This window comes from Lissotriton vulgaris, chromosome 3_1 (genome assembly GCF_964263255.1).
Source record: "Lissotriton vulgaris chromosome 3_1, aLisVul1.2, whole genome shotgun sequence".
Lineage (NCBI taxonomy): Eukaryota > Metazoa > Chordata > Amphibia > Caudata > Salamandridae > Lissotriton > Lissotriton vulgaris.
In genome coordinates this window covers 6,379,025-6,401,620 of record NC_141689.1, presented here as the reverse complement: position 1 = coordinate 6,401,620, position 22,596 = coordinate 6,379,025, and the positions used below count along the sequence as shown (strand labels likewise).

Genomic DNA, 22,596 nt, shown 5'->3' with positions numbered 1-22,596 from the left:
GGACACACCCCTCTTCCCCATAGCCGCCAGCCCCTCTGCATACAGTTTATTTATTTATTTATTTATTTTTTAAACTTATAAAGCGCAAACAAATACCACTAGTGGTGTCTCGGCGCTAGACTGATAGAGAGGCAGATAACGAGAAAACTTCTTTGCATTTATTGACTGAATAGCCAGGTCTTCACTTGCTTTCTAAAGATCATCAGTGACGGGCTGCATTTTATTTGATGGGGCAAGGTATTCCAGAGCCTCGAGGCAGCTACCAAGAAGCGTCTGTCTCCCCATGTAACTGTTCTGACTCGTTGAATACAAAGGGAAGCAGATGAGGCCGATCTTAAAGCTCTCTTAGGGACATAAACCAACAGTGATTCCCTAAAGAAGTCAGGTCCTTGGCTGTTCAACGCCTTGTAGATTATACACAATGCCTTAAACTTAGTTCTTTTTCTCACCGGAAGCCAATGAAGTTGGTAGACAATGTGGGAAATGGGCGCAAACTTAGGAGTTTTGGTCAGGATTCGTGCAGCGAATGTGATATGATGTGATACCTGCAGGCTCTTCTCGTTCCCACAGCCATGCTCACCTGTGGAGTAATGCTGGCTGTCCAATAGCGCTCTGCTGGCCTGAGGCAATGAAGGGGTGCACTCTCTCCCAGCAGCACGCCTGCTCAACTCCACACTTCCCAGAGCCGCCAGTATCGGAGCACTGTCAGTACTTTGACATCTTGTCACCTGGGAGAAGCACAGCCCCGCTTGACTCCTCATACCTCCGCAGCCGGCATGATCCCTGCGCCTCAAGAGCCTCTGGTATGCTGACGGGGGTCTATTTCTTTAGCGTCCACCTGTGAAAACCAAAGCATGATTCAGATTCCCTGCACTTTAGGGATGGTACATCGGTGTTAGCACTGGGGGTCCCTAGTTGGCAGAGGTAGGCACCTTGTCCAAGGAGGGACCCTTTCTTCTAGTCAAGATGAGTAAAGTGCACACCTAGGTTTACCTGTGCGCACCCTCTGGTAGCTTGACACACAGCAGTCAGGCTAAACTACAGAGGCAATGTGTATATAACCCACAGTAACACAGTGAAAATACCGCAAATGGACACCACACCAGTTTAGAAAATTAAAGTAGATTTATCTAAACCAAACAAGACTAAAAATCGACAAAAACCCAACATACAGATATCAAAACATGATTTTTACAAGGTAAACACAGTTCTGTTCATAAGAAATTATGGATGAGTCACTCTTAGCACAAAGTGCATGGGATGCGTCAAAACCACAAGTAAAAACAGCTCCAGGAAAGGTGATGCGTCGGATCCATATGCTTTGGGAAGGTGACGCATCAGTTCCTTGCTCCAGGGGAGGTGTTGCGTCAGTTTCTTACTGTGAGGGGAGGTGATGCGTCAATTTCTTACTGCAGCTCCAGCGTTGATGTGGCGCACAAGTGTGATGCGTGGAAATCTGGATGCGCTGGAGGTGGATGCGGTGGTGGTCACACAGGCACTTCGGCGATTTCTTCAGCCACAGTTCCACGATGTATCGATTCTTTTAGTCGCAGCAGGGCCTGCATTGCGGTCGGTGAAATGATATTGGACTTCGGAAATTGGTGCACAGAACTCGGCATGTCGAGGGCTGGTGATGCGTCGATTTCTTTGGCCGCACGAGACAGTGCGTCAAAACTTTCTCCTGAACAGCTGTGCTGCGTTGAAATAAACAGCTGCTAACGGACAGAATTATTACAGCTTTCACAGCAAAGTCCACTCTTTGTCCTCTCCTTGACAGAAGCAGCAACTGCAGGCCAACCCAGCAAAGCAACACACAGCAAAGGGGCAGCACACCTCACAGCTCTTCCTTGGCAGGGGTCCCTCTTGATTCCAGGAGTGATCTAAAGTTCTGGGGTTTTAGGTCCATTACTTATAACCCATTTCCTCTTTGTTTTTTTTTAAGGCAAGGGTCTCTGAGCTCAGTCCAAACCAGTTCTGTCCTCCCTTGTGCAGCTTGACCGCAGGAGGTGGAGACAGCATTATACAAAGGAGAGCGAGCCTATTAAGGTCCCAGTAAAAACACTCCTACTACCACTCTAAATACAGAAAGGTCTATTCTGCCTGGCTATGAGTAACCCAGGAAGAAAGGACACACCTCCATTCCCCCTTGTGACTGTCTAGTGAATGCACATCCCCAGCTCCCGTCACTCCAACGGACGATGAATGGACACAGAATGGTAAAGCAAGAAAATGCACACTTTAAAAAATTGGCATTTTCAAACCCTGTTAAAAAACACTTCTACTAAAAGGTGTGTTAATAAATTCTGAGTTCAGAGAACCTAAACTCTATTACTCTATCTGGTCCCAATGGGAAGTTACACTTGTCAAAATGTTACCAGGCAGCTCCCATGTTAAGCTATGGGACAGACAGCCTTTCAAAAGTATAAAACAAAATGCACAGTATTTCACTGTCAGGAGGAGTAACACACACCAGTACAAGTCCTATATTACATACATACTGCCAGCTGCCCATGGGAGTACCTTGGGCCTACCTTAGGGGTGTCTTACATATAAGGAAAGGTTAGGGCCTGACAAGTGGGTGCACTTGCCAGGTCGACATGACAGTTAAAACTGTGTGCAGACTCTGCAGTGTAAGGTCTGAAACATATTTATAGGGCTGCTAGTGTGTGGGGGTACAACCACTGCTGCAAGCCCACTAGTAGCATTTGATTTACAGGCCCTAGCACACCTGTGAACTTTACTAGGGATTTACCAGTACATAAAATATGCCAATCATAGATAACCAATCAGAATCACAAGTTATACAGAGAGGATATACATGTTAGCATTGGTCAGCAGTGATAAAGTGCCCAGAGTCCCAGCAATAACAAAAACAGGGTCAGAACAATAGGAGGCAAAAGGCAAACAGTTTGGGGATAAACTTGCAAAAATGCTAGGTCTAACAATTGGGCTACAGTAAAATCTAAATCTGGTATTTCTAAAGCGCAAACTACTCACCCCTAAGTGTCTCAAGGCGCTGGAGCCGTCCGGGAGATTGAGTGAGGTATTGCCCAGAGTCACATGGTGCTGAGCTGCCGCCGGCGCTCAAACTGGTGAGCCCCGCGTTCCGGAGTCAGCCGCCCTGGCCGCTGCGCCACACCTCTCACAGTACATTATTAAGAGGAGCAAGCAAGGAGGGAGGAACTCAGAACTATTAGATTGTCTCGGTTTCACAGCCATCTCAGGCCCCAGCTATGACCTACGTGGGTGAACCTCATATATTTACAAACTTAGGAGGCATGTTGCTGGTTTCCCGGAGGACCTATTGGACACGGGAAGAGGGGGGATGAGTGGAGGTGGAACAGCTGAGCAAGCCTTGTGATTGGTATTAGCAGGGGTGTGGAATTTAATAAAAACAGCTAATTGTCCATAGGCCCGGATGCTTGATAAATCTATTTGTCCCGTAACAAATCCACTTGTCCCATTCATGAGATGCCCTGCGGTGACAAATTGTGGCAACAATCTCATTATATAAGAGCTCTGATACATGCCAGCGCTCATATTGTAGTAGAATTTGAATACTGACAATTCCCTGATTTTGGTACCTTTGCGGCTGGACGTAGTAGGAAGCGATACTTCCAGGGTTGGAATGCCTTTTTGAGTCTGTGCAAACCCACAACCCGGCATGTTCAAGGGTTTTCAACGGCTCTTTGTCTAATCTTTTCCTACACTTAAAAAGGTTGAAAATTAACTCAAGACTAGGGCAGAAGTGAAACTTCAAGGGTGGGAATAAAGGAGTTGGAGGGAAGTGAACTTGAAAATGCTCAGCAGATTTTCACATGAGCAGATCCACACATGCATATTTGCCGAAGCTAAAATGCAGTTCGCAAACATTTTTTGGGAGTAAGATTTCCAGGGCTACCTCTGTAAATTCTTGTGAATTCATGAAAGTCGTAAATCTACACCAACGGAAGGACATATACCTTCCATTAGTCACTTATGTGACTTTTTTTAGAATTGGACCCCAGATTACGTCTTGCATTAACCAAGACAGTTTGTTTTTGTTTGTTCGAATTTCTATCCATCTACATTAATACACACAGCTCCAGAAAATATGGCCCTGTAGTCCTAGGCAGAGTCAGGCTCTGTGTTAGGTAGACTACTTCCTTCCAGTCGCAGCAACAGCAGACCTTTTCCTCCGTCTTGAAATACAAGAAGGGGTGGTGTAGGAAACTTACCCTTTCTACAGGGGCACCCCTGGTGACGTGTCACCTTACACTGGACGTTATCCTTTAGCTGGTGTATTGCTTCTCACTCCCAGATAATGAAAAATACTGTCCTCCCACACGGAAGCTCAAACACGACAAAGCATTAAAAACAACACACCACCACCTGAAAGAGATTTCACTTTTATAAAATAAAAAACAGACTATTTTCAGAATAAGGCATGGGGTTTTATTTGTGCAATACTCTCTAACAAAAAGGCTTTCCAAGATGTCAAATAAACAACATTCAAATGTGTGTGTGTATATAATATATATTCACTGAAAAAACCATGGCTTATAGACCATATATAGTTAGGAATTAGCATTTACAAAACCTTATTTTACTCACACAAAACCATTGAAATTCCATATATAGTTAGTTGCACTAACTATATATCGCGCACCCGTAATCCACTACTGATGATGTCACATATTACATCATTCATGACATGGTCAGTGACATCACTGATGACATCTCAAATGACATCACTGATGACATCACTGATGACATCTCAAATGACATCACTGATGACATCTCAAATGACATCACTGATAACATCTCAAATGACATCACTGATGGCATCTCAAATGACATCACTGATGACATCTCATTTGACATTACTGATGACATCACTGATGACATCATCCAGTGACTGTATGTTTCTGTAAAGTTTAAATATGTTTTACATATTGAAGAATGAGTAGATGTAGAAGTGTCTGGATGAAGGATTTAGTAGGTGCGTGACTGACTATGAGTGAGTGATTAAATGTGTCTCACTGAGTGCATGGGTTAGTGACTAAACTGTCTTAATTTGTGCATCATTATGTCTGTTGTTCTGTAAACTGCTGCATGTGTTGATCAGTAGCTATATGAGTAACTATATGGGTTATTGATTGATTGTCCAAGTATTTGTATGGGAGACTGAGTGTGTGTTTGGCTGGCTGGGAGATGTGTGACTCTGTGCAGATCAATGTGTTCTTGTATCAATGATTGTATAAGAGTAAGTATGTGTTCGTATATGTTTGAAAATGTATGGTACTCTATGTTTAACTGTATTGATTAGAAAATGGAAGTGTGATTGATTCTTTACAGGACTGACTATGTGTGTGAGTAACTCCATGGATGAGTGGCAGAGTGTGAGTGTCTGTATAGGTGTATGAGTGCATATGATAGTGTTGTAAAGATGAGTGATTGTATGTATGAATGATTGTATGCGTGAATGAGTGAATGTGTGTGTAGACGTAGGAATCAGTGAGTGCATATGTAGTAACTAGTATTGGTGTGTCAATGGTTTAAAAAATTATATTCTGTATTTTACACTGGATGTAACAGAGGTTATATTAAAGTGTGAGGAGATGCATTGTATGGTCACATGATTTGAGATGTCATCAGTGAAGTCACTGACCATGTCATGAATGATGTAATATGTGACATCATCAGCAGTGGATTGCGGGTGCGCGATATATAGTTAGTGCAACTTCGTCCTTTACACGGAAGGACGAAGTGGTATTGCTGCCTGTTAGACCTGGCACCTTGGCGTGAGTTTCCCTCCCACTTTTTGCTGGTGTGCCTCCGATGTTTTGCTGGTTTTCCGATACTCAGGGCACTGCGCCACGGCCGATCCGTGCCGCAGTGCAAGTGCTCCCTACGATAAATTGTACATGTGATTGATGTCCATGATTGGTTCATTGGATTTACTGTTAGTCCCTAGTAAAGTGCACCAGGAGTGCCAGGGCTTGTAGATGCCGATACTGCTAGTGGGCCTGCAGCGCTGGTTGCGCCACCCACAGAAGCAGCCTTAAGATGTGTCTGGGGTCTGCCACCGCAGACCCCGCGGGCAGTCTCGTACTGTCATGCCGGCTGGGCAAGTGCACCCACTCGCCAGCCCCTGAACCTTCCCTTGACTGCATATTAGTCACCCCTATGGTAGGCCTACGGGCAGGGTGCATTGTAGGTGTAAGGTAGGACGAGCCCTGATGTGTGTGGCATGTCCTAGTAGTGAATTACACCTAAATTCGTATTTCACTATTGAAGGCTACCTGCTTCCTTTAGGCCAGAATGGGCTGCTGGAATTATTACACGCTATAATCCCAGCAGGCTCAGGGAGCACGGTAGAGAGTCATGTTTAGTATGCCTGAACTCAGGATAATAAAATACTTCTTTTAGTAAAGTTTATTTTAATATCCTGTGTTTGCAAATGCTACTTTTAGAAAGTTAGCATTTGCTTGCCTAACCATTTCAGCCCGCCTCTGCTGGTATGTGTATCTGACTGTCTGGGATGTGTGAGTGACAGGGCTGGGGGATGACAGGTGGTGAATGCGAAGATTACACCTTAGTGGGAGGTAGGAGTGGCTCTTGACTCTGAATCTTGCTGTGCTCTGCCACCACAATGCTGGCTCCACCCTCCTGGGGAGCGACTGATGACTCAGCCGACACCTGGCCCAGGAAGGGCGAAGCCTCATCAACAAGGTACTTCTGGCTGCCCCGGTCCACACAATGCTGGCTCCACCTCCTGTGGGGCGTCTGATGCGCCTGCCCCTCACACTGAAAGCAGAAGCCGGATTACACCCACCAGAGTACTCAAGGACTGAAAGTGGCTATGCAAAGGCCCCCCTGGCCTGCGAGAACAAAAGAAATGCAGTATAAAAGTAGGAGCCCTGCTCCTTGTAAATTAGATCCTGTTTGTGCTACAGAAGGAACTCTGCCCGACGAGAAGGACCTGGAAGGACAAGGAAGAGTGCCGGCTCTTGCCTGTGTCTGGTGCCTTGCTGCAGAAGGAGAGGAAAAGGAAAGACTACAAGAAGACTTTTGCTTTGAGAAACTTTGTGCCAAACTCTGCTGAAAGATCTCCAAGGGCTTGCTGTTGAACTTGCCCCCTGACCAGCGCCCCAGGACCAGTGGGCGCTACATCCTAAAGAAAGCGACTGTAGGTGCGGCTTATCGCTGCAGTACTGACAGAGGGGTCTGGGAGCGCTGGGCAAGCCTGCCACGCTCCCCGTAACCAAGGCATCGACATCCCCCCCGAACACCGTGACCGGGGCCCAAAGCAACAGCGAGAGCAACGTGAGGTCCAGCCGCCGCTGGCCCGAACCCCGTGACCGCATCTGCCCCGGGAGCCCGAGAGCAAAGTGAAGGAGGACCCGTCCGGTCCAAGCTCCCGAATTGACTGCGCTTCGAGCTGTCAATCCACCTGCGAAGACGGACAGCTGCCCTGTGATAACACCCTCTGGTCGGTAGCCTGCCCGACAGCTCCGCTGTGAAACGCACAGCTGCAACCGGCCCTTGGCTGGGTACGTCCTGCACTTGGGGACCGTACTGCCACTGGCCGCCACCTCACAGCCGCCGCCTCCAGGGTCGGAGCGAACGACGAGGAAAGGACCCTGCCGCCACAGAGCACCGCCGCCCCGGATGACCCGTGACCTGCCCGGCTGAGAGCCGCAGCGAGCAGCGACCCCGGAAAAGCAACGCGACGTGGGACAGCTCCCCTGGAAGCCGCCCGCTCCACAAGAATTTGAAAGGTACTGTGTTGTATCCTCACGGTGCGAGCGACCTGCAACTCAAGCTCGCACCGCGCTATCTGCTCCCAGCGCGAGCCGCCTCTGAAACCGAGGCTCGCACAGCTCCTGGCCCTCGAGGCCCACGCAGAGAGCGCATTGAGGCGCTACGAGACACTGAACCTTGTCGAACCTGGGCAGAAGACCCAAAAGATTGCTTATTGCTAAGAACGAACTGTGGCAACCTGAATTCAAGTAACCTGGAACCGCTATTGAAAGTTTGACAACTGTATTTCCAAGCCTACTTGAAATCTATATAAAGATATATATTTTTACAAATACAGTTTGGTGTCATTGTGTGGTGGGTTGGTTGTGACGGTGTAATATTGCAAATGTTTAACCCTATGTGCCCCAAAGATTAGCCTAAGACTGCTTAAGCCACACTACCTAGAGGGTAAGCAGAGGTTGTCTTGAAGGTAACCCTCAGCCCTGACGAGGAAGAGAGAGTCCCTGCTTGTCGTTAGTGTTGCACTGCGCCAACTAGAGACTCCCCCTTCCTACACTGCCTAATCTGCTGCCTTTGATCTCATTGCCTTTCTACCAACTGCTCGCGGCCCCCGCTTCGCGGGAGCCGCTCGAAGCCATCATTGTTACGGACCATTTCTGGAGCTGTGCTAAGACTTTTTTCCCCAGCGGGCGCTGCGCTTGAAGATTCGCCGCAGCTGGTCCTCTTCCCGCCCCCCTCCCGCTATATATTGACATCAATTGACGCGTACGCAGGACGAGCGCGTGTCAAAGCGCGGGGCTAAGCCCGGGCAAAGGGCGGGCCCTCTGAGGCCCTCAGAGGCTGAAGAAGGCTGTGCTGTGCCCACCACCCCGTATAAAGTATTGTACTTGTTAAAACGTTTATTAACAGGTCTGGGACTGTTTCATCGCACATTATTGTTTCTGTGTTACCCTTGTGCTTCCCCTAGACTTATTAGAAATGACGGCCAAAAAGCTTAGGTCTGGAAGAGTTTTGGTTGGAAGGTCGTGTTCCAAAACAAAATCGAATCCCCTTCGCAATAAGGTTAATCATGTTGTACAAGTTAAGGGTACCTGTCAGTTATTTAATCTTTGGGAACGGGGAAAAATTAGAGCATTAAATGTTGAACCTGCACACGAAGACACGGTAAACCCCCCCCCCCTCTGTTGGGATTGAGTACCGAGGGTTTGAGGCATGAGAATAGCGTGGAAAAGGGAGTAAGTACTGCTGCTGTAGTAAGAGAAGATTTTGCCTCTTTGAACAACTGTATGTCTCCCCCTCAGCATAAAGCAAAGGACAAAAATATTTGCCCTACTGCCCCCCTTCAAATCCCATCTGAAGCTATTATGCATGCGGTGGGCGATTTAGAACATGTTTCTTTTCTTAAAACAAGTGAGCCTCCATCTGAAAAATATGATCCAAGTCTCTCTCCCCCGAGAGACGTGCACAATAATGATCCTGTTTTTTCTGATCTAGATTTGGAGCTCTGTAAGAGATATATTGAAGTTGACACTGAAAATGTTAGGGATCCTTCAAAAACTCCTACAACACCAGTCTCACCTGTTCTCCATCTTTATAGCAGTACTCCCTCGAATATTTCTCAGTTAAATATCTCAACGTGTTCTAATCTCAATATAACAGGTATTAATGCTATCCCTCCTCCCAGGGTGGATAAACCTGTCTCTGACTGTCTATCCTCTCTTGAATATTTGCTCTCTTCTATTTTATCATTATTGGAGAAATTTGTTGGGGGTTCTGATTGCGTATTGGAAACTGTAACCCAAATTCTGAAGGTTCTATTACATTATAAAATTGAGAAGAAATCCCGCTTAAATTTTGATACCGAGGGAGAAGATCTTGTAGAGCAGGAAAATTCTAGGTATAAGATTGGACTTCCGAATATTTCCCTTAATGATAGCAAACAATTAGTCCTTCGCTTGAAAACCCCTATTTCTAATTGTGTAGTCGATATAGTACCTGTAGTAGAGGTTTTTCAAGAAATGGTGTCAAAGGATGATATAGTACCCTCCCCAATAATAAATGAACTATATGAAACGGTTCCTAAGGAAGATAAGGAACTTTTTCCGATCTTTATTAAACAGCATAATGTAGGTGATAAGGAAGCTTCTGAACTAGAAGGTGATGGGAAAAAGGAGAATTTAGGGAAGATTAAAAAGAAGGGGTCACAAAAGAGGAGACTAATTAGAAGAATTGAAAAAAATAGACGGATAAAGATTCTTTGGAAAGAAAATTTGGAAATTGTCTCAAATCAAGAATTATTTCAGGCCTCCCCGCTGGCACAAAAAGATGAAAGTGCGGACGCAAAAATAGCGAAGGACATCCCTACCCCTATTGCAGCACAGGGTTCTGTTTCTTTACCTTTAATCCCCTGTTCTTCTGGTGGGCTCCTTCTGGCTAAAGGGGATCTGTTAGATCCAATTCCCCAAAAAAATGAGATCATCCCTATTGGCTATGCAACCTCCACCCTAAGTCCACTGGCCAATCTCTACTCTGTTAAAAGCTAGGGAGTAGTGGTTTGTCAAAATCCTCCTGTAATTTCTATGGAGGAGAGCGTTGATACCCTCACTCTGGACTTCTTTCCTCTATTTGATGTTGATTGTATTTTAAATAGATCATTGCTTCTTAAATACTTCCAGGAATCAGCAAATTTGAAATTGCTACTAACAACAGATCTAGATTTAGTACGGATCTTGAGCACAGAGGGTGGAAATTTATCAAGGGTAAAATTTTACTCTAAATTAGTGGTGAACCTAATCTTACAACGGTCAGAGGATTTCCAGAGTAGAGGAATTGATGTTATGACTTTCTGGGGGAATCTCCCCTCTATTAGACCCTTTAAATCCTTAAGGCCTCTAGGGTCCTCTCTATCTCCATTGCAGGTAACTCCTGAAAATGTAGAAGAAGCAGCAAGGTTCGATGATTTGAAAATTTGTTTATCAAAAGATCTTCGCCTCGTATCTTATCCCAACTTACCAATTCCCCCTTCTAAGGATAAGGTTGAAGATGAAACCTCTCGCTGGAACTGGTTACCTGGCGTCCTTTCAAAGAAATTGACCATTAAGTACCCTACCAATCCTCATCTTTAGCGACAATATAATGTTATCTTGGAATTGTGCTGGGCTGAAGAATTGTCCGGAAAAAATTCAATTCCTCATGTCCCTAAAGGCCAGTGTGATCTGTCTCCAGGAGACTTGGTGTTCAGAGACACTTCAGATAGAAAGGGACTACTTTGTTCTGAAGGGTCGCGCTGTTCCCTCCAGGAGAGGCCTCGCTAGGGGGGGGGGAATTGCATGTCTTTTATCCAATCGGATAAAATGGAATTTCTCCCATTATTTGGATCCCTGTAACCTCTTTCAAGCCGTAATACTGTTAAGCCAAGACAATGTTGTGGTATCTAAACCCCTAGTATTGATTAATGCCTATATTCCCCCTGAAGTTAGTTTTAATATAACCTTAAAAAAGGTCTTAGAGAGAAATCTCCTTCTCCTAATATAATTTTAGTAGGGGATTTGACTTGCAAAATCTCTAATCTAAGTATGAGTCTGTTTCGCGATGAATATAAAGAAGAATCTCTTCAGATCCCCCAAGCCCTCCTTCCTGAGAATATTAAAACAAACAAGCGAGGGAAAATACTTCTTAAAGAACTGTCCGCTATGGACGGGATTATAGCGAATGGAAGGCTCCCTTTCGATTCCCCTGCAAATTTTACTCATAAGTCTCACCAGGGAGAATCTATATTAGATTATGTGATAGTTGAGAATTCCACTTTTGTCCTACTAAAGGATCTTAGGGTTACTGAAACGTTTTTTAGCGACCATAAATTACTTTCTTCCACTATGAACATAAATCCTCCGAAATCTGACCAATGGTCTCTTGATAGGGCCCAGGTAAGCTTTGGAGCGAAATCAGGAAGATGCTATTGGAACACAAAAGCTGTACATGATCTGGAGAGTGTTCTAGATGCTGCAATTGATGACCTTGCTATGTGGCAAGGTTTTGAAATTGTGTGCTTTCTAGATTTAATGAAGTCAGTGATCTCGGTGGCTAAAAAACCTAATAAGAAAAGGTGTTTTATAACACCCTCTTGTCCCCTGCGTTCACTCAATATCGAGATAAATAAACTAGTGAGGGAACAATACTTGTGTAAATCGGTTGAAGGATCACACAAAGTAAGTTTATTAAAAAGAAGGAGGAAAAGGTTAAAAGTGAAATTACGGAAAGAAGGGGGGGATACTATCTGGATAAAATTAAGAGAGGCAGCTTTTAAAGGACAAATGAGACAGTTCTGGTCGCTTATAGGTGAGGGGTGTGGATCAAGAACAAGACCGCTTCCTATCCCCATTCAAGAACAAAAATGGGTGGACTACGTCACATCCTTATATGCAAATAATGGAGCGGTGGTGCCCTCTATAGGTTTTATTGTAAGTGGTCAGTCTTTAGATCTCTTATCTGAAAATGATATTCTAATAGCTATAAAGGAAATGAGTTTATCTGGGGCAATGGGGCCGGATGAACTTCCAATTTCGGTTTTAAAGCAAGGCAGTGAAAAATGGAGCAAATTGTTATGCCCTGTGTTCAATAGTTGTTTCTCTAGTGGAAAGATTCTTCCCTCGTGGAAAGGGAGCATCTTAGTGACTCTTTTCAAAAGGGGTGACCGATATGCTCCCCAAAACTATCGCCAAATTGCCCTCTTAGATGCAAATCGGCAAAGTATTTGCAAGATGCCTTTTGAAGCAAATAAATAACTGGGTGGACCAAGAAAATATACTTCCCCTTGAACAGACGGGTTTTCGAAAGCTCCCCGGTACCCTGGATAATTCATCGGCTCTACAGGTAATAACGGACAAATATATCAGGGTCAGAGGTGGGGGAGTCTATGCCGCTTTCATAGACTTCTCCACGGCCTTCGATAAAGTGGGCCGCCCCCTATTGTGGAAGAAATTACTTTCTTTGGGTATGCATGTAAGGCTGTTGAATTTGGTTCAGGAACTCCACTCAGAGACGTGGTGTAGAGTATTATTGGGTAGGGAGAAAGGCTTATCGCAAGTAATTCCTTCTGCCAATGGCCTTAAACAGGGCTGTCTATTGGCCCCCTTGCTGTTCTCTCTCTATGTTTGTGATCTCCCCCAGACCTTATCCTTGAGTGAAGGCATCCCCCCCACTTTAGGAGATAAACCGATTGCATGTTTAATGTATGCAGATGACATACTTCTTTTAGACCTTACTCCAAAGGGTCTTAATAGTCGTCTGCATGCCTTGCATTTATTCGCTGAGCGTCACTATTTGAAGATTAATATGTCTAAAAGCAAGGTAATGTGCATTACAGGGAAGAAAAAGACGAAATTGGGTAATTTGGTTTTTGGGAAGTGAGAAACTGGAAATTGTAAAATTTTATACTTTTCTTGGGAATATAATATGTAGTAACATGAGCGACAGGGCTCATATAGACAACAACATTAGGAAAGCCATGACTCAGGGAAATGAACTGAGTGCTCTCTATAAAGCAACCGGCAGAAGACATGTTATCCATCTGCTGGAGGCTTTTCGTGCAAAAATTCAGGCATCCCTGCTTTATGGCATTGAGTTAATAAATTTGAGGCAATGGGGTTTCTTAGATACTGTCGAGGGTAGACTTTTGCGACATTTATTGTCGGTCAATAATGCCTGTACAGTGGAATCCCTCAGACTGGAATTGGGCATACGAAGTAGTTGGGTTCAGGCTCTAGCAGGAGTAATACGTTGGGTCTTTTATTTAGCCAAAAGCAAACCGGCTACTTTAAGATCCCTCATTAAAAAAGAATTGTTGGGGCCTATGAAAGAATATTCTTTACTTATAAAGAATTTCAGAAAGGCAGTTACATTATTAGAATTGGAAGAATCTATCCTTTTTTCATTTTCTCCTCATCAGTTAAAGTTGTCATTAAAACGGGCTACATGGGAGTTAAGTTTCAAGAGGGATAGAGATGCCCGTATTACAAAGAAAGGTGTTACTGAGGTTGTCAATTCCTACCTATTCAAACAAATACAACCATATGCATCCTGGATTCTCCCTCATGGCTTGCCCTGTTTTTGGTTCCTCCTGAGACATGACCTTCTCCCTTTAAATAAATTATTGGCTAGATGGCATGGTTGCTCCGATAAATGTGATCTATGTAACATTGACAGCTCAACTCAGGATATCACCCATATCCTCTTTATATGCCCTGCCCTAATGGTCCACCGTCGAAAGTGGGTGAGACCAATATGCCTAAAGCTAGGTATTTCTTCTGCTAAATCTTTCCTCAATGCCATTTTCATTCCTCCTAATGAAATGTTCCGTTATAGAATTTTTAACTTTTTTTAATGCTTTTTAGAATTATATTAATAGGTATTTTTATTTATTTTATTTTATTGAACTTATATTGCGCACAGCTACCCGCAGTGGGTTTCCCGGCGCCAGGGATAGACTGGAGAAGAAATCAGAAAAACAAGTAATTGCAAGAAGGGAGACACTAGACCGGAGGAATCTGGACCTAGAACAGGAGAGTCTTCAGTTTTTTGCGGAAAGCCAGAAGACTGGTTTCTGTTTTAAGCGCCAATGGGAGAGCATTCCACATCTTGGGTCCCAGATATGCGAATGAACGGCCTCCCATTTTTGCCAGTCGGATTCTGGGAATCACAAGATTGCCACTGTTGGATGACCTCAAAAGACGGCCAGGCTGATATGGCTGCGCAAGATTGTGCAAGTAGGCCGGAGCAGAACCGTGGCGAATTTTAAAGAGGATGCACAAAGTTTTGAAGGCCACTCGATCCGAGATTTTTAACCAATGGAGGTCACGTAGAGCCTGCATTGCGGACGTTCTCCTTGGGACATTACGCAGCAGGCGGGCGGCTGAGTTTTGTACAACCTGGAGTTTATTGATTGTAGCTTTATCTGCTCCTAGATAAAGCACATTGCCATAGTCGATATGGGACATCACAAGGGCCTGTACGACAGTTCTACGAGTGGACTCAGGCAGCATCCATATGATCTTTTGCAACCAGCGAAGGGTGTTAAAGCAGATCGCAGCGACCTTAGTTGCCTGCTGCCTCATCAAGAGTTTGTCGTCGATTAGGACACCGAGGTTGCGAGCAACAGGCACGGGGATAGGCAGAGGACCCATGTCACTGGGCCAATGTCGTGGACCCCAGAGATCTTTTTGTTTGCCTAGTATGATCACCTCGGTCTTGTCTCCGTTGAGCTTTAAGAGATGCATTTGCATCCAAGCTGCAACGCGAGAGAGGCCGATTTTAAGGGCAGAGGTGTCCTGAGCCCTGCTGCTAGACAAAGAGAACACAATCTGCGTGTCGTCTGCGTATGAGTATATAGACAGACCGGCGTCCTCTACGATGGAAGCAAGTGGTCTGATGTAAATATTGAACAACAAAGGGCTCAATATAGACCCTTGAGGGACGCCGTAGGCAGAGGAATGAATCGCAGATTCAGCTTTGTTTGAGAAAACCTGAAAGGTGCGCTCATTAAGAAATGAGGACACCCAGGCGAGCGCAGATCCAGCAACACCGAGGGAACCGAGAGACTCCAATAAGATGGAGTGGGACACGGTATCGAAAGCAGCGCTTAAGTCAAGAAGAATCAGCGCAAAGGTCTCACCGCCATCGATACCGTGTCGGAGTCGCTCAGTTACCCCTAGGAGTGCGGATTCGGTGGAGTAATTAGCGCAAAAGCCTGATTGGGACGGATGGAGATATCCCATGTTTTCAACAAACAAATGGAATGTATTTTGTGGATTCTTTATTTTTCATTTCGCTTTATATCTTTTGTTGATTCTTGTGTTCTGTTTATATGTGGATATCAACTGAGTTCCAAAACACATTTAAATAAAATTGAATACTATATGTCTTCAGATTTTGTTAAAGGATGTGGCAAAAGGCATTCCTCAATGTTTGTGTCAACTACTGCCTTTGACATACACTGCGGACAGCAGGAATCATAACTTGAACTCAGCTTTGCATCTACACTACCGACAGTAGGAAATTCAGCCTTGATTTATTTAATGCAGAGACAATTGTACTGTATGTGTTCAGATTTTGTTAAAAAATGTCACAAAAAGTATTTCTTGAGGTTTGTGTCGACTACTGCCTTCGATCTACACGGAGAACAGCATGGGTTCACAACTTGAATTCAGCTTTGGTTCTACACTACTATTTCAATCGTGATTACAGATGATGCAGTCCAGTAGGCAACAGACAATGCTTCCAGTGCAGCCCGCTCGGACCACGCACCATCGCAGGGTGCGCACACGCTGAGCACCAGACGTACCACTAACTCAGTGCACCATAAATAATTGCCACGTGGCCTTATTAATGCAAAATTCAGTAGTCAAAAGACATTCTTACCAGTGCGGTCTGCCTGGACCACGCATCATCACAGGCTCCACACAAACCAACCCTACTACCTCAGTGCACCACAACTCATGAACCCTTTACGAAAGAATCTTCTGTGTATTATTTCACATATAGTGCTCCTACCTTTGAACAGCGGAAGTCAAACCGTTTATGATGGAATATCTGTGTATGATATGACGATTACTAGTCAACTTGTTCCCAACAGCAATGTAATAAAATGGAGTCAAACGCATATGCCCGTACCCACCTTGGCCCTGCCACTTTCTATTGTGCTGTAAACAGTGTATGCAACCATCTTACCTATGGCAGTAACAAAAACTTTGAATATATAACTTTCTATCGCTCACTATACAACTACGAACGTAGAAACTGGATCATTACAATACTGCAAGCAAAGTGTATAGTAAATTTATGTGTGTGCTATTTTATTTATATAGCGCGAAGTCAACCCAAAACTATGTCAGCAATTTACATGAGCATCGTATTTACAGTACATTTTCAGGCATGCGTAAATTACGTACAATAACAGGATGTGGACGTGACTCCGAGGCTCGAACACTGATTTCCAGCTCCAAGTTCGACAATATACCTGAATGACCACATATGTATATATATTAGCTGCCCTTCATGTGCCAAAAACTGCAACCTAAAGCTTTCATAGCCATGTATTACTACAGCTACAACACTCCACTGAATGTAAAACAAACATTCATATTCGGAGAAATGCGTCATGTCCACCATCTTTTATGTGTGCAAATGTGGATGAATGCAGGATCAGTGATTCCCCGTACCTTCCGTGTTGTGGGACTTTACAGACATAATGACACATTTACGTTTAAGGCCCGGTTGACGGCAGCACTACAACACAGACACACATAGCTCCGGAGTTATCGTTCAGAGCCACGCGCAGCACTGGCATACGTCAGGCCAGCCCACTCCGCTTCCAGGAAAAAACAACAACGCTACATGGCCAAGATTTCCATTGTAGTGATTTCTTAGTTCCAGGTCTAGTTGTCAGAACGGGACACGGACACACACACCCACGGACACACACACACACGGACACACACACAGCTGGTATACACCCACATCATACCCATCCTGCACAGGCGTCACAACACACATGACCCTACCAATAAAAAAGACCGGGCGCACATGCTCTACGCCATTTTAGAGTTGCTCCCATCGCAAGCGCTGTGATGGCCCGTCCTGGTGGTTCGGACACCTCATGTAGGCCCGAACTACCGAACAAGGGGGCCCTTTACCACATGCGTGGCCTCTTTGGTCACTGAGTTAGTGGTACTTCTTGGTGGCAGAGCGGGACTGCATGATGTAGAACATGCCCTGTCCGCGAAAAGGTGAGCAGTGAGGCCTAGGTGCGCAGCGGAGGGAGTAGATGGGGTGCAGCAGACTGGATACAAAAAGGTGACACAGCGATTTAGGCATACCCAGTCCTATATACCCTATCTTATTGCATTTGTATTTTTTTCCCTATAGCAGGAAACTTTTTATAGCCGGTCAAATGTCCGTCGCTCGTGATGATTGTAACCACGTGTATCACTGCGCACCACTTTTATTCTATAACCGGATGGAAAACATTACTACTCTACTAATTGTTCATAAATCAAAGCTCATTAAACAAGTTGCAACCGTACAAATAGTTGTATTTTTAATGCAGGAGGGAAGGTGTGTGAAAGGGCGATGTTATTCTACTTCACATTAAGATAGTGGCAATTACCAATCATAACATCTTTCTTTTACTATCTTTTAGATGTGGAGCTTCAGGGTGCACTATGTCCCGGCACGCGGTGGAAGACACACCGGTGACAGAAAGGTGAGCTGCGAATATTCTTTTCAGTCACTCTCTCACTTCCTCTCTCCTTTGATAAACAAATGACGCACAATCTTATCTCCCTTTTTATCTAAATGGTTATCTTTCACAAATTGGCGTCTCCCCCCTACACCTCCAAAGCTCAACGTTTGAGGATTCAGCGATGATGCTTGGCCATCGTAACAACGTGTAATAAGGTTGCTTTGACATGTGGTGGACTCTCTTTGAAACACGCCAATGGCACAAGGTGAGCAGAGAAGCTTGTTTCCGAAGCAACAAGAAGTCACCTGTGGGCGAAGAGAGTGGATAGTGTGCAGCAACTTGAGTGCATACGAATGTACAATCACCTCCGGGCAGTGGGAGTGGATAGGTTGCAACAGTCTGGGTGCGCAGGAAAGGGCCTTCACCTCCGGACACTGTGAGTCAATGGAATGCAGCAGTCTGGGTACGCAGTAATGAGAACTCACCGCTATGCAGTGGGAATGCATGGGTATAGTACTCTGGGAAAAAAGAGCGCAGACACACCTCGTTGCAGCGGGAGTTGATTTAATACAGTACCCTGAGTGTGCAAAGGCATGACGCAGAAATATACGTGTGCAGTTGTATGTACTCTGCAATTATTAATTCTATACTATCTTTCAGATCACTAAACTTGAGGGTGCACTATGAACCGTCACATGGTTGGACACACCGGAGGCAAAAAGGTGAGCTGCGAAGATTTTCTCCAGTATCAACACTACAGCTCCTGCTCCATCTATTACTCTCTCTCTCACACTTTTTTTCACTCCTCCTCTCTCTCACTGTTTTCTCTTTCTCTTTTCAAGTAATAAACGCTGCGGTCCACTCTGCAGACAAATAAATCAAGGCTGAATTTAACACTGTCTGCAGTATAGATCCTAAGCAGAATTCAAGTTGTGAGCTCTGCTAAAAGCAGCGTTTGCAAAAGGTAAGCAGAGCGGCCTAGATACACAATGCCTCCAATTACACGCGCTGCAAACAAACAATATTGTCCTGCAATAATGACGTGATCTCTCACCTAATTCGGTCTCATCTCTGAATAATTTTAAAGACATGCTGGACCATACTCTACATCTGAGCCAGCAGGCACTTCCCTACAGACACCTCTTCCGCGCGGGCCTATGGGGGTGGGATGTATCAGGCACACTGCACACATGCGAATAAGCAATATTGCCAAGTGTTATATTAATTTGTGATCTTTGACCTCATTTAGTCACATCTCTGTCTCATTTTAAATACCATCCATACTGTTGGACTTGGCCCTCTTGGCAGGGTCATCCCTGAACTTTTTGCCTTTCTCCAATATTCTCTCTGACCTGTTTTTGTTGGTTTAATGACTCTGGGCACTTTACCACTGCTGACCAGTGCTAAAGTGCATATGCTCTCCCTATGAAGAGTGTATATGTGATTGGTTTCCATGGTTGGCTTATTTGGTTTACTGTCAGTCCCCAGTAAAGTGCACCAGTAGTGCCAGGGCTTGTAAACACAAATGCTGCTGGTGGGCTTGCAGCACTAGTTGTGCCACCCACAGAAGCGGCCTAGTAAAATGTGTCTAAGGTCTGCCATTGCAAGACCTGCGTGCAGTCTGGTACTGTCATGCTGACTGCGCAAGTACACACACTTGCCAGCCCCTAAACCTTCCCTCAACTTCACATTAGTCACCCCTATGGTAGGCCCAAGGGCAGGGTGCATTGTAAGCATAAGGTAGGACACGCCCCAAAATGTGTGGCATGTCCTAATAGTGAATTACAGCCAATGTTGTTGTTCACTATTGTAAGGCTACCTTTTCTCATAGGCCAGAATGGGCTGCTGGAATTATTACACTCTATAATCCCAGCAGGCTCAGGGAACATGGTAGAAAGTCAAGTTTAGTATGCCTGAACTCAGAATAATAAAATACTTATTTTAGTAAAGTTTATTTTAATATCCTGTGTTTGCATATGCTACTTTTAGAAAGTTAGCATTTGCTTGCCTAACCATTTCAGCCCGCCTCTGCTCTTATGTGTATCTGCTGTCTGGGTTCTGTGGGGGACAGGGCTAGGGATGACAGGTGGTGAATAGGGGGATTACACCAGGATGGGTGGAGGGAGTGCTCCTTGACTCTGAATAGGGCTGTGCTCTGCCACCACAATGCTGGCTCCGCCCCCTGGGGACAGACTGATGACTCTGCCCGGCACCTGGCCCAGGAAGAGGGAAGACTGTCAACAGAGTACTCCTGGCTGTACTTGTCAACTCAATGCTGGCTCCACCTCCTGCGGAGCGTCTGATGTCCCTGCCCTGTACACTGAAAGGAGAGACCAGAGCCTGCAAAACAAAGTGCTCAGAGACTGACTGGATTAGGCAAAGGCCCCCCTGGCCTGCAAGAACAAAAGAAATCACCTATAAAAGTAGGAGTCCTGCTCCTAGGAAATCAGATCCTGTTAACGCCAAGAAGAAACTCTGCCTGAAGAGAAGGACCGGGGAAAGCTGCATGGAGGACTACTGTCTCTAATCCTGAGAGACTGGCCTGTGGTGGGTACCTTGCTGCATGAAGGAGAGAAGACTGAGAAAGACTTTTAATTTCAACTTGTGCCTCTGCTGTGAACAATCTCCAAGGGCTTGCGTGTGAGCCTGCCCCCTGAACAGCGCCCCAGGAACATTGGGCGCTACCCCCCACCCGGAAGGAGGAACTGCTAATGGTGTTGCCTGTCCTGCAGTGCCCACGAAGAGAAGCTGAGTTCGCTGAGTAAACGCGCCCTCTAAGGAAGCTACGCATCCCTGGTCCCGCCGAGCCATGTGACCTGTGATCTGGCCCAAAATCTGCAGCCGCAACGTAATGCCCAGCCCCGTCTGGCCTGCACACCGTATCTGCCACCCAGAGCTGAGCCGTAGCTCACGCAGCAAGAGAGGACCTGTCCGGTCCGAGTACTGCGACGCTGTGGCCCCCGCGTCAGAGATCGCATCACAAGGAAGGACGTCTGCCTGCTTCGCATCCCTGCCGTGAGCCTGCCAAAGTGTGCCCAGCCGCACTGAGACTCCCCATCAGCACCGACCCCCCCCCTCAGGACCCCAGGACTCAGCACTCGTGAGCCTGTGTCCCCCGAAGCACCGCCAACCAATGGAGAAGTGATCCTGTGGCCTCCGCGCCACCCCGCCCTCCAGGACGGCATACCGACGTAGGATATCAGCATAGAGCCGTCTGCCCCGATCTACGAACCCAGGTAAAGAACTGTGCGCCGCGTAAGGACCAGAGACTGTATTAAGCTGCAGTGTGCGCTGAGACCTGTGCGCTCCTCCCTATACACCTCGCACCGACCCTACGCTGCGAGCGCTGCGACTCAAGTCAGAATCAGCGTACGCTTACTTCCAAGCGAACTGTACGCCCCGTACCTCTCCCCTACATCGACCGCACCGTACGCTTGCTCACGCGAGAAGCGTGAGGTATAGTGGGGCTCTTCCCTGAAAGCCGTACGAAACGTACAAAAGCGCTACGAAGCGCACAGAAGCGCTAGTAAGCACCGTACCTTCCAGGAACTTGACCAAAACAACTGAACTTGCCTAAAAGAACTGAATTTTGCAAATAAGAACTGTGGCATTTTTAAAACATTACTGGAACCTATCCTGAAGCCTGATGACTGTATTTTGAAGCCTGCTTGAAAGTTTATATAAAAGAGATATTTTAACAAAACTACAGTCTTGTGTCCCTGTGTGGTGGATTAGTGATCATTGTGGGGGATACTTCAAATGCTTAACCGTATGTGCTCCAAAGATTAGCCTTGACTGCTTGCGCCACACTACCTAGAGAGTGAGCAGGGGTTATTTCCTGAGAGTAATCCTTTGCCCTGAGAGGAGAGGGTCCCTGCTTGTCGCAAGTACCTACCTGCGCCAACCAGAGACCCCCAATTCTAACATTTACCACAAGATAGGCCTAAGCCTACAAGCAGCGCTGCCCTACAGACTCCTGTTGAGGGGGATTCTGTGGGAGGGGTGGGGTGCACTACCCTCAGTGTGCATGTGAAAAAAAACGATCTTGCCTTTCGTAATTATGTAATCTCTCACCTCATTCAATCACATCGATCTAATTTTAAGGACGTATGTTTCATTAGGTCTCGCTATTCGATGCGCATGCGCATCGAGCTTGCGAGACTATGGGGGCTTAAACAGTCTTTAACCAACTTGCAAGGAATCGTGGCGATTCCTTGCAGTGCCCGTGAAATTCAAGCTCAATGCGCATGCGCATTGAGCTTAAAAGCGCGTGCACATCAGTTCCCTCAGCCGCACTCCAGGCCCCTGCTGCTTTCACACCCTCTCCCCGCTCCGCCCCCTCCCCTGCCCGCCGTGTCGCATTTCTCCTCCCCCCTCCCCTTCTCTCCCTCTGTCTTGTTTTTGCCAGCCGTACTTTCACTTTGACGGCGCCAGGCTGTATCTTGTTTAAGGAAGTCTCTCATTAGCATTTAGAGTCTACTGCTTAAGTTTATCGCAGTGTAATTTCACGGCGCCCCAGGTTGCAGCCCTGTGTGCCCTGCAGCAGAGGCGGGCACAGAGTACAACGGAACAGTATCATAGAACATGAAGAGTCTTGTTCAACCCGCACTCGC

The 22,596-nt window shown here is 45.9% G+C and overlaps 1 protein-coding gene across 1 annotated transcript in view; it reads right to left on the bottom strand.

The window, feature by feature from the left end:
* LOC147725804 (histone-lysine N-methyltransferase NSD2-like) overlaps positions 1–22,596 on the bottom strand; it is a 262,511-nt gene that overhangs the window by 216,802 nt on the left and 23,113 nt on the right. Inside the window, exon 2 of the mRNA XM_086959981.1 lies at positions 581–838. The gene's annotated coding sequence lies outside the window, so the exon portion shown is untranslated. The remainder of the gene's footprint in view (positions 1–580; positions 839–22,596) is intronic.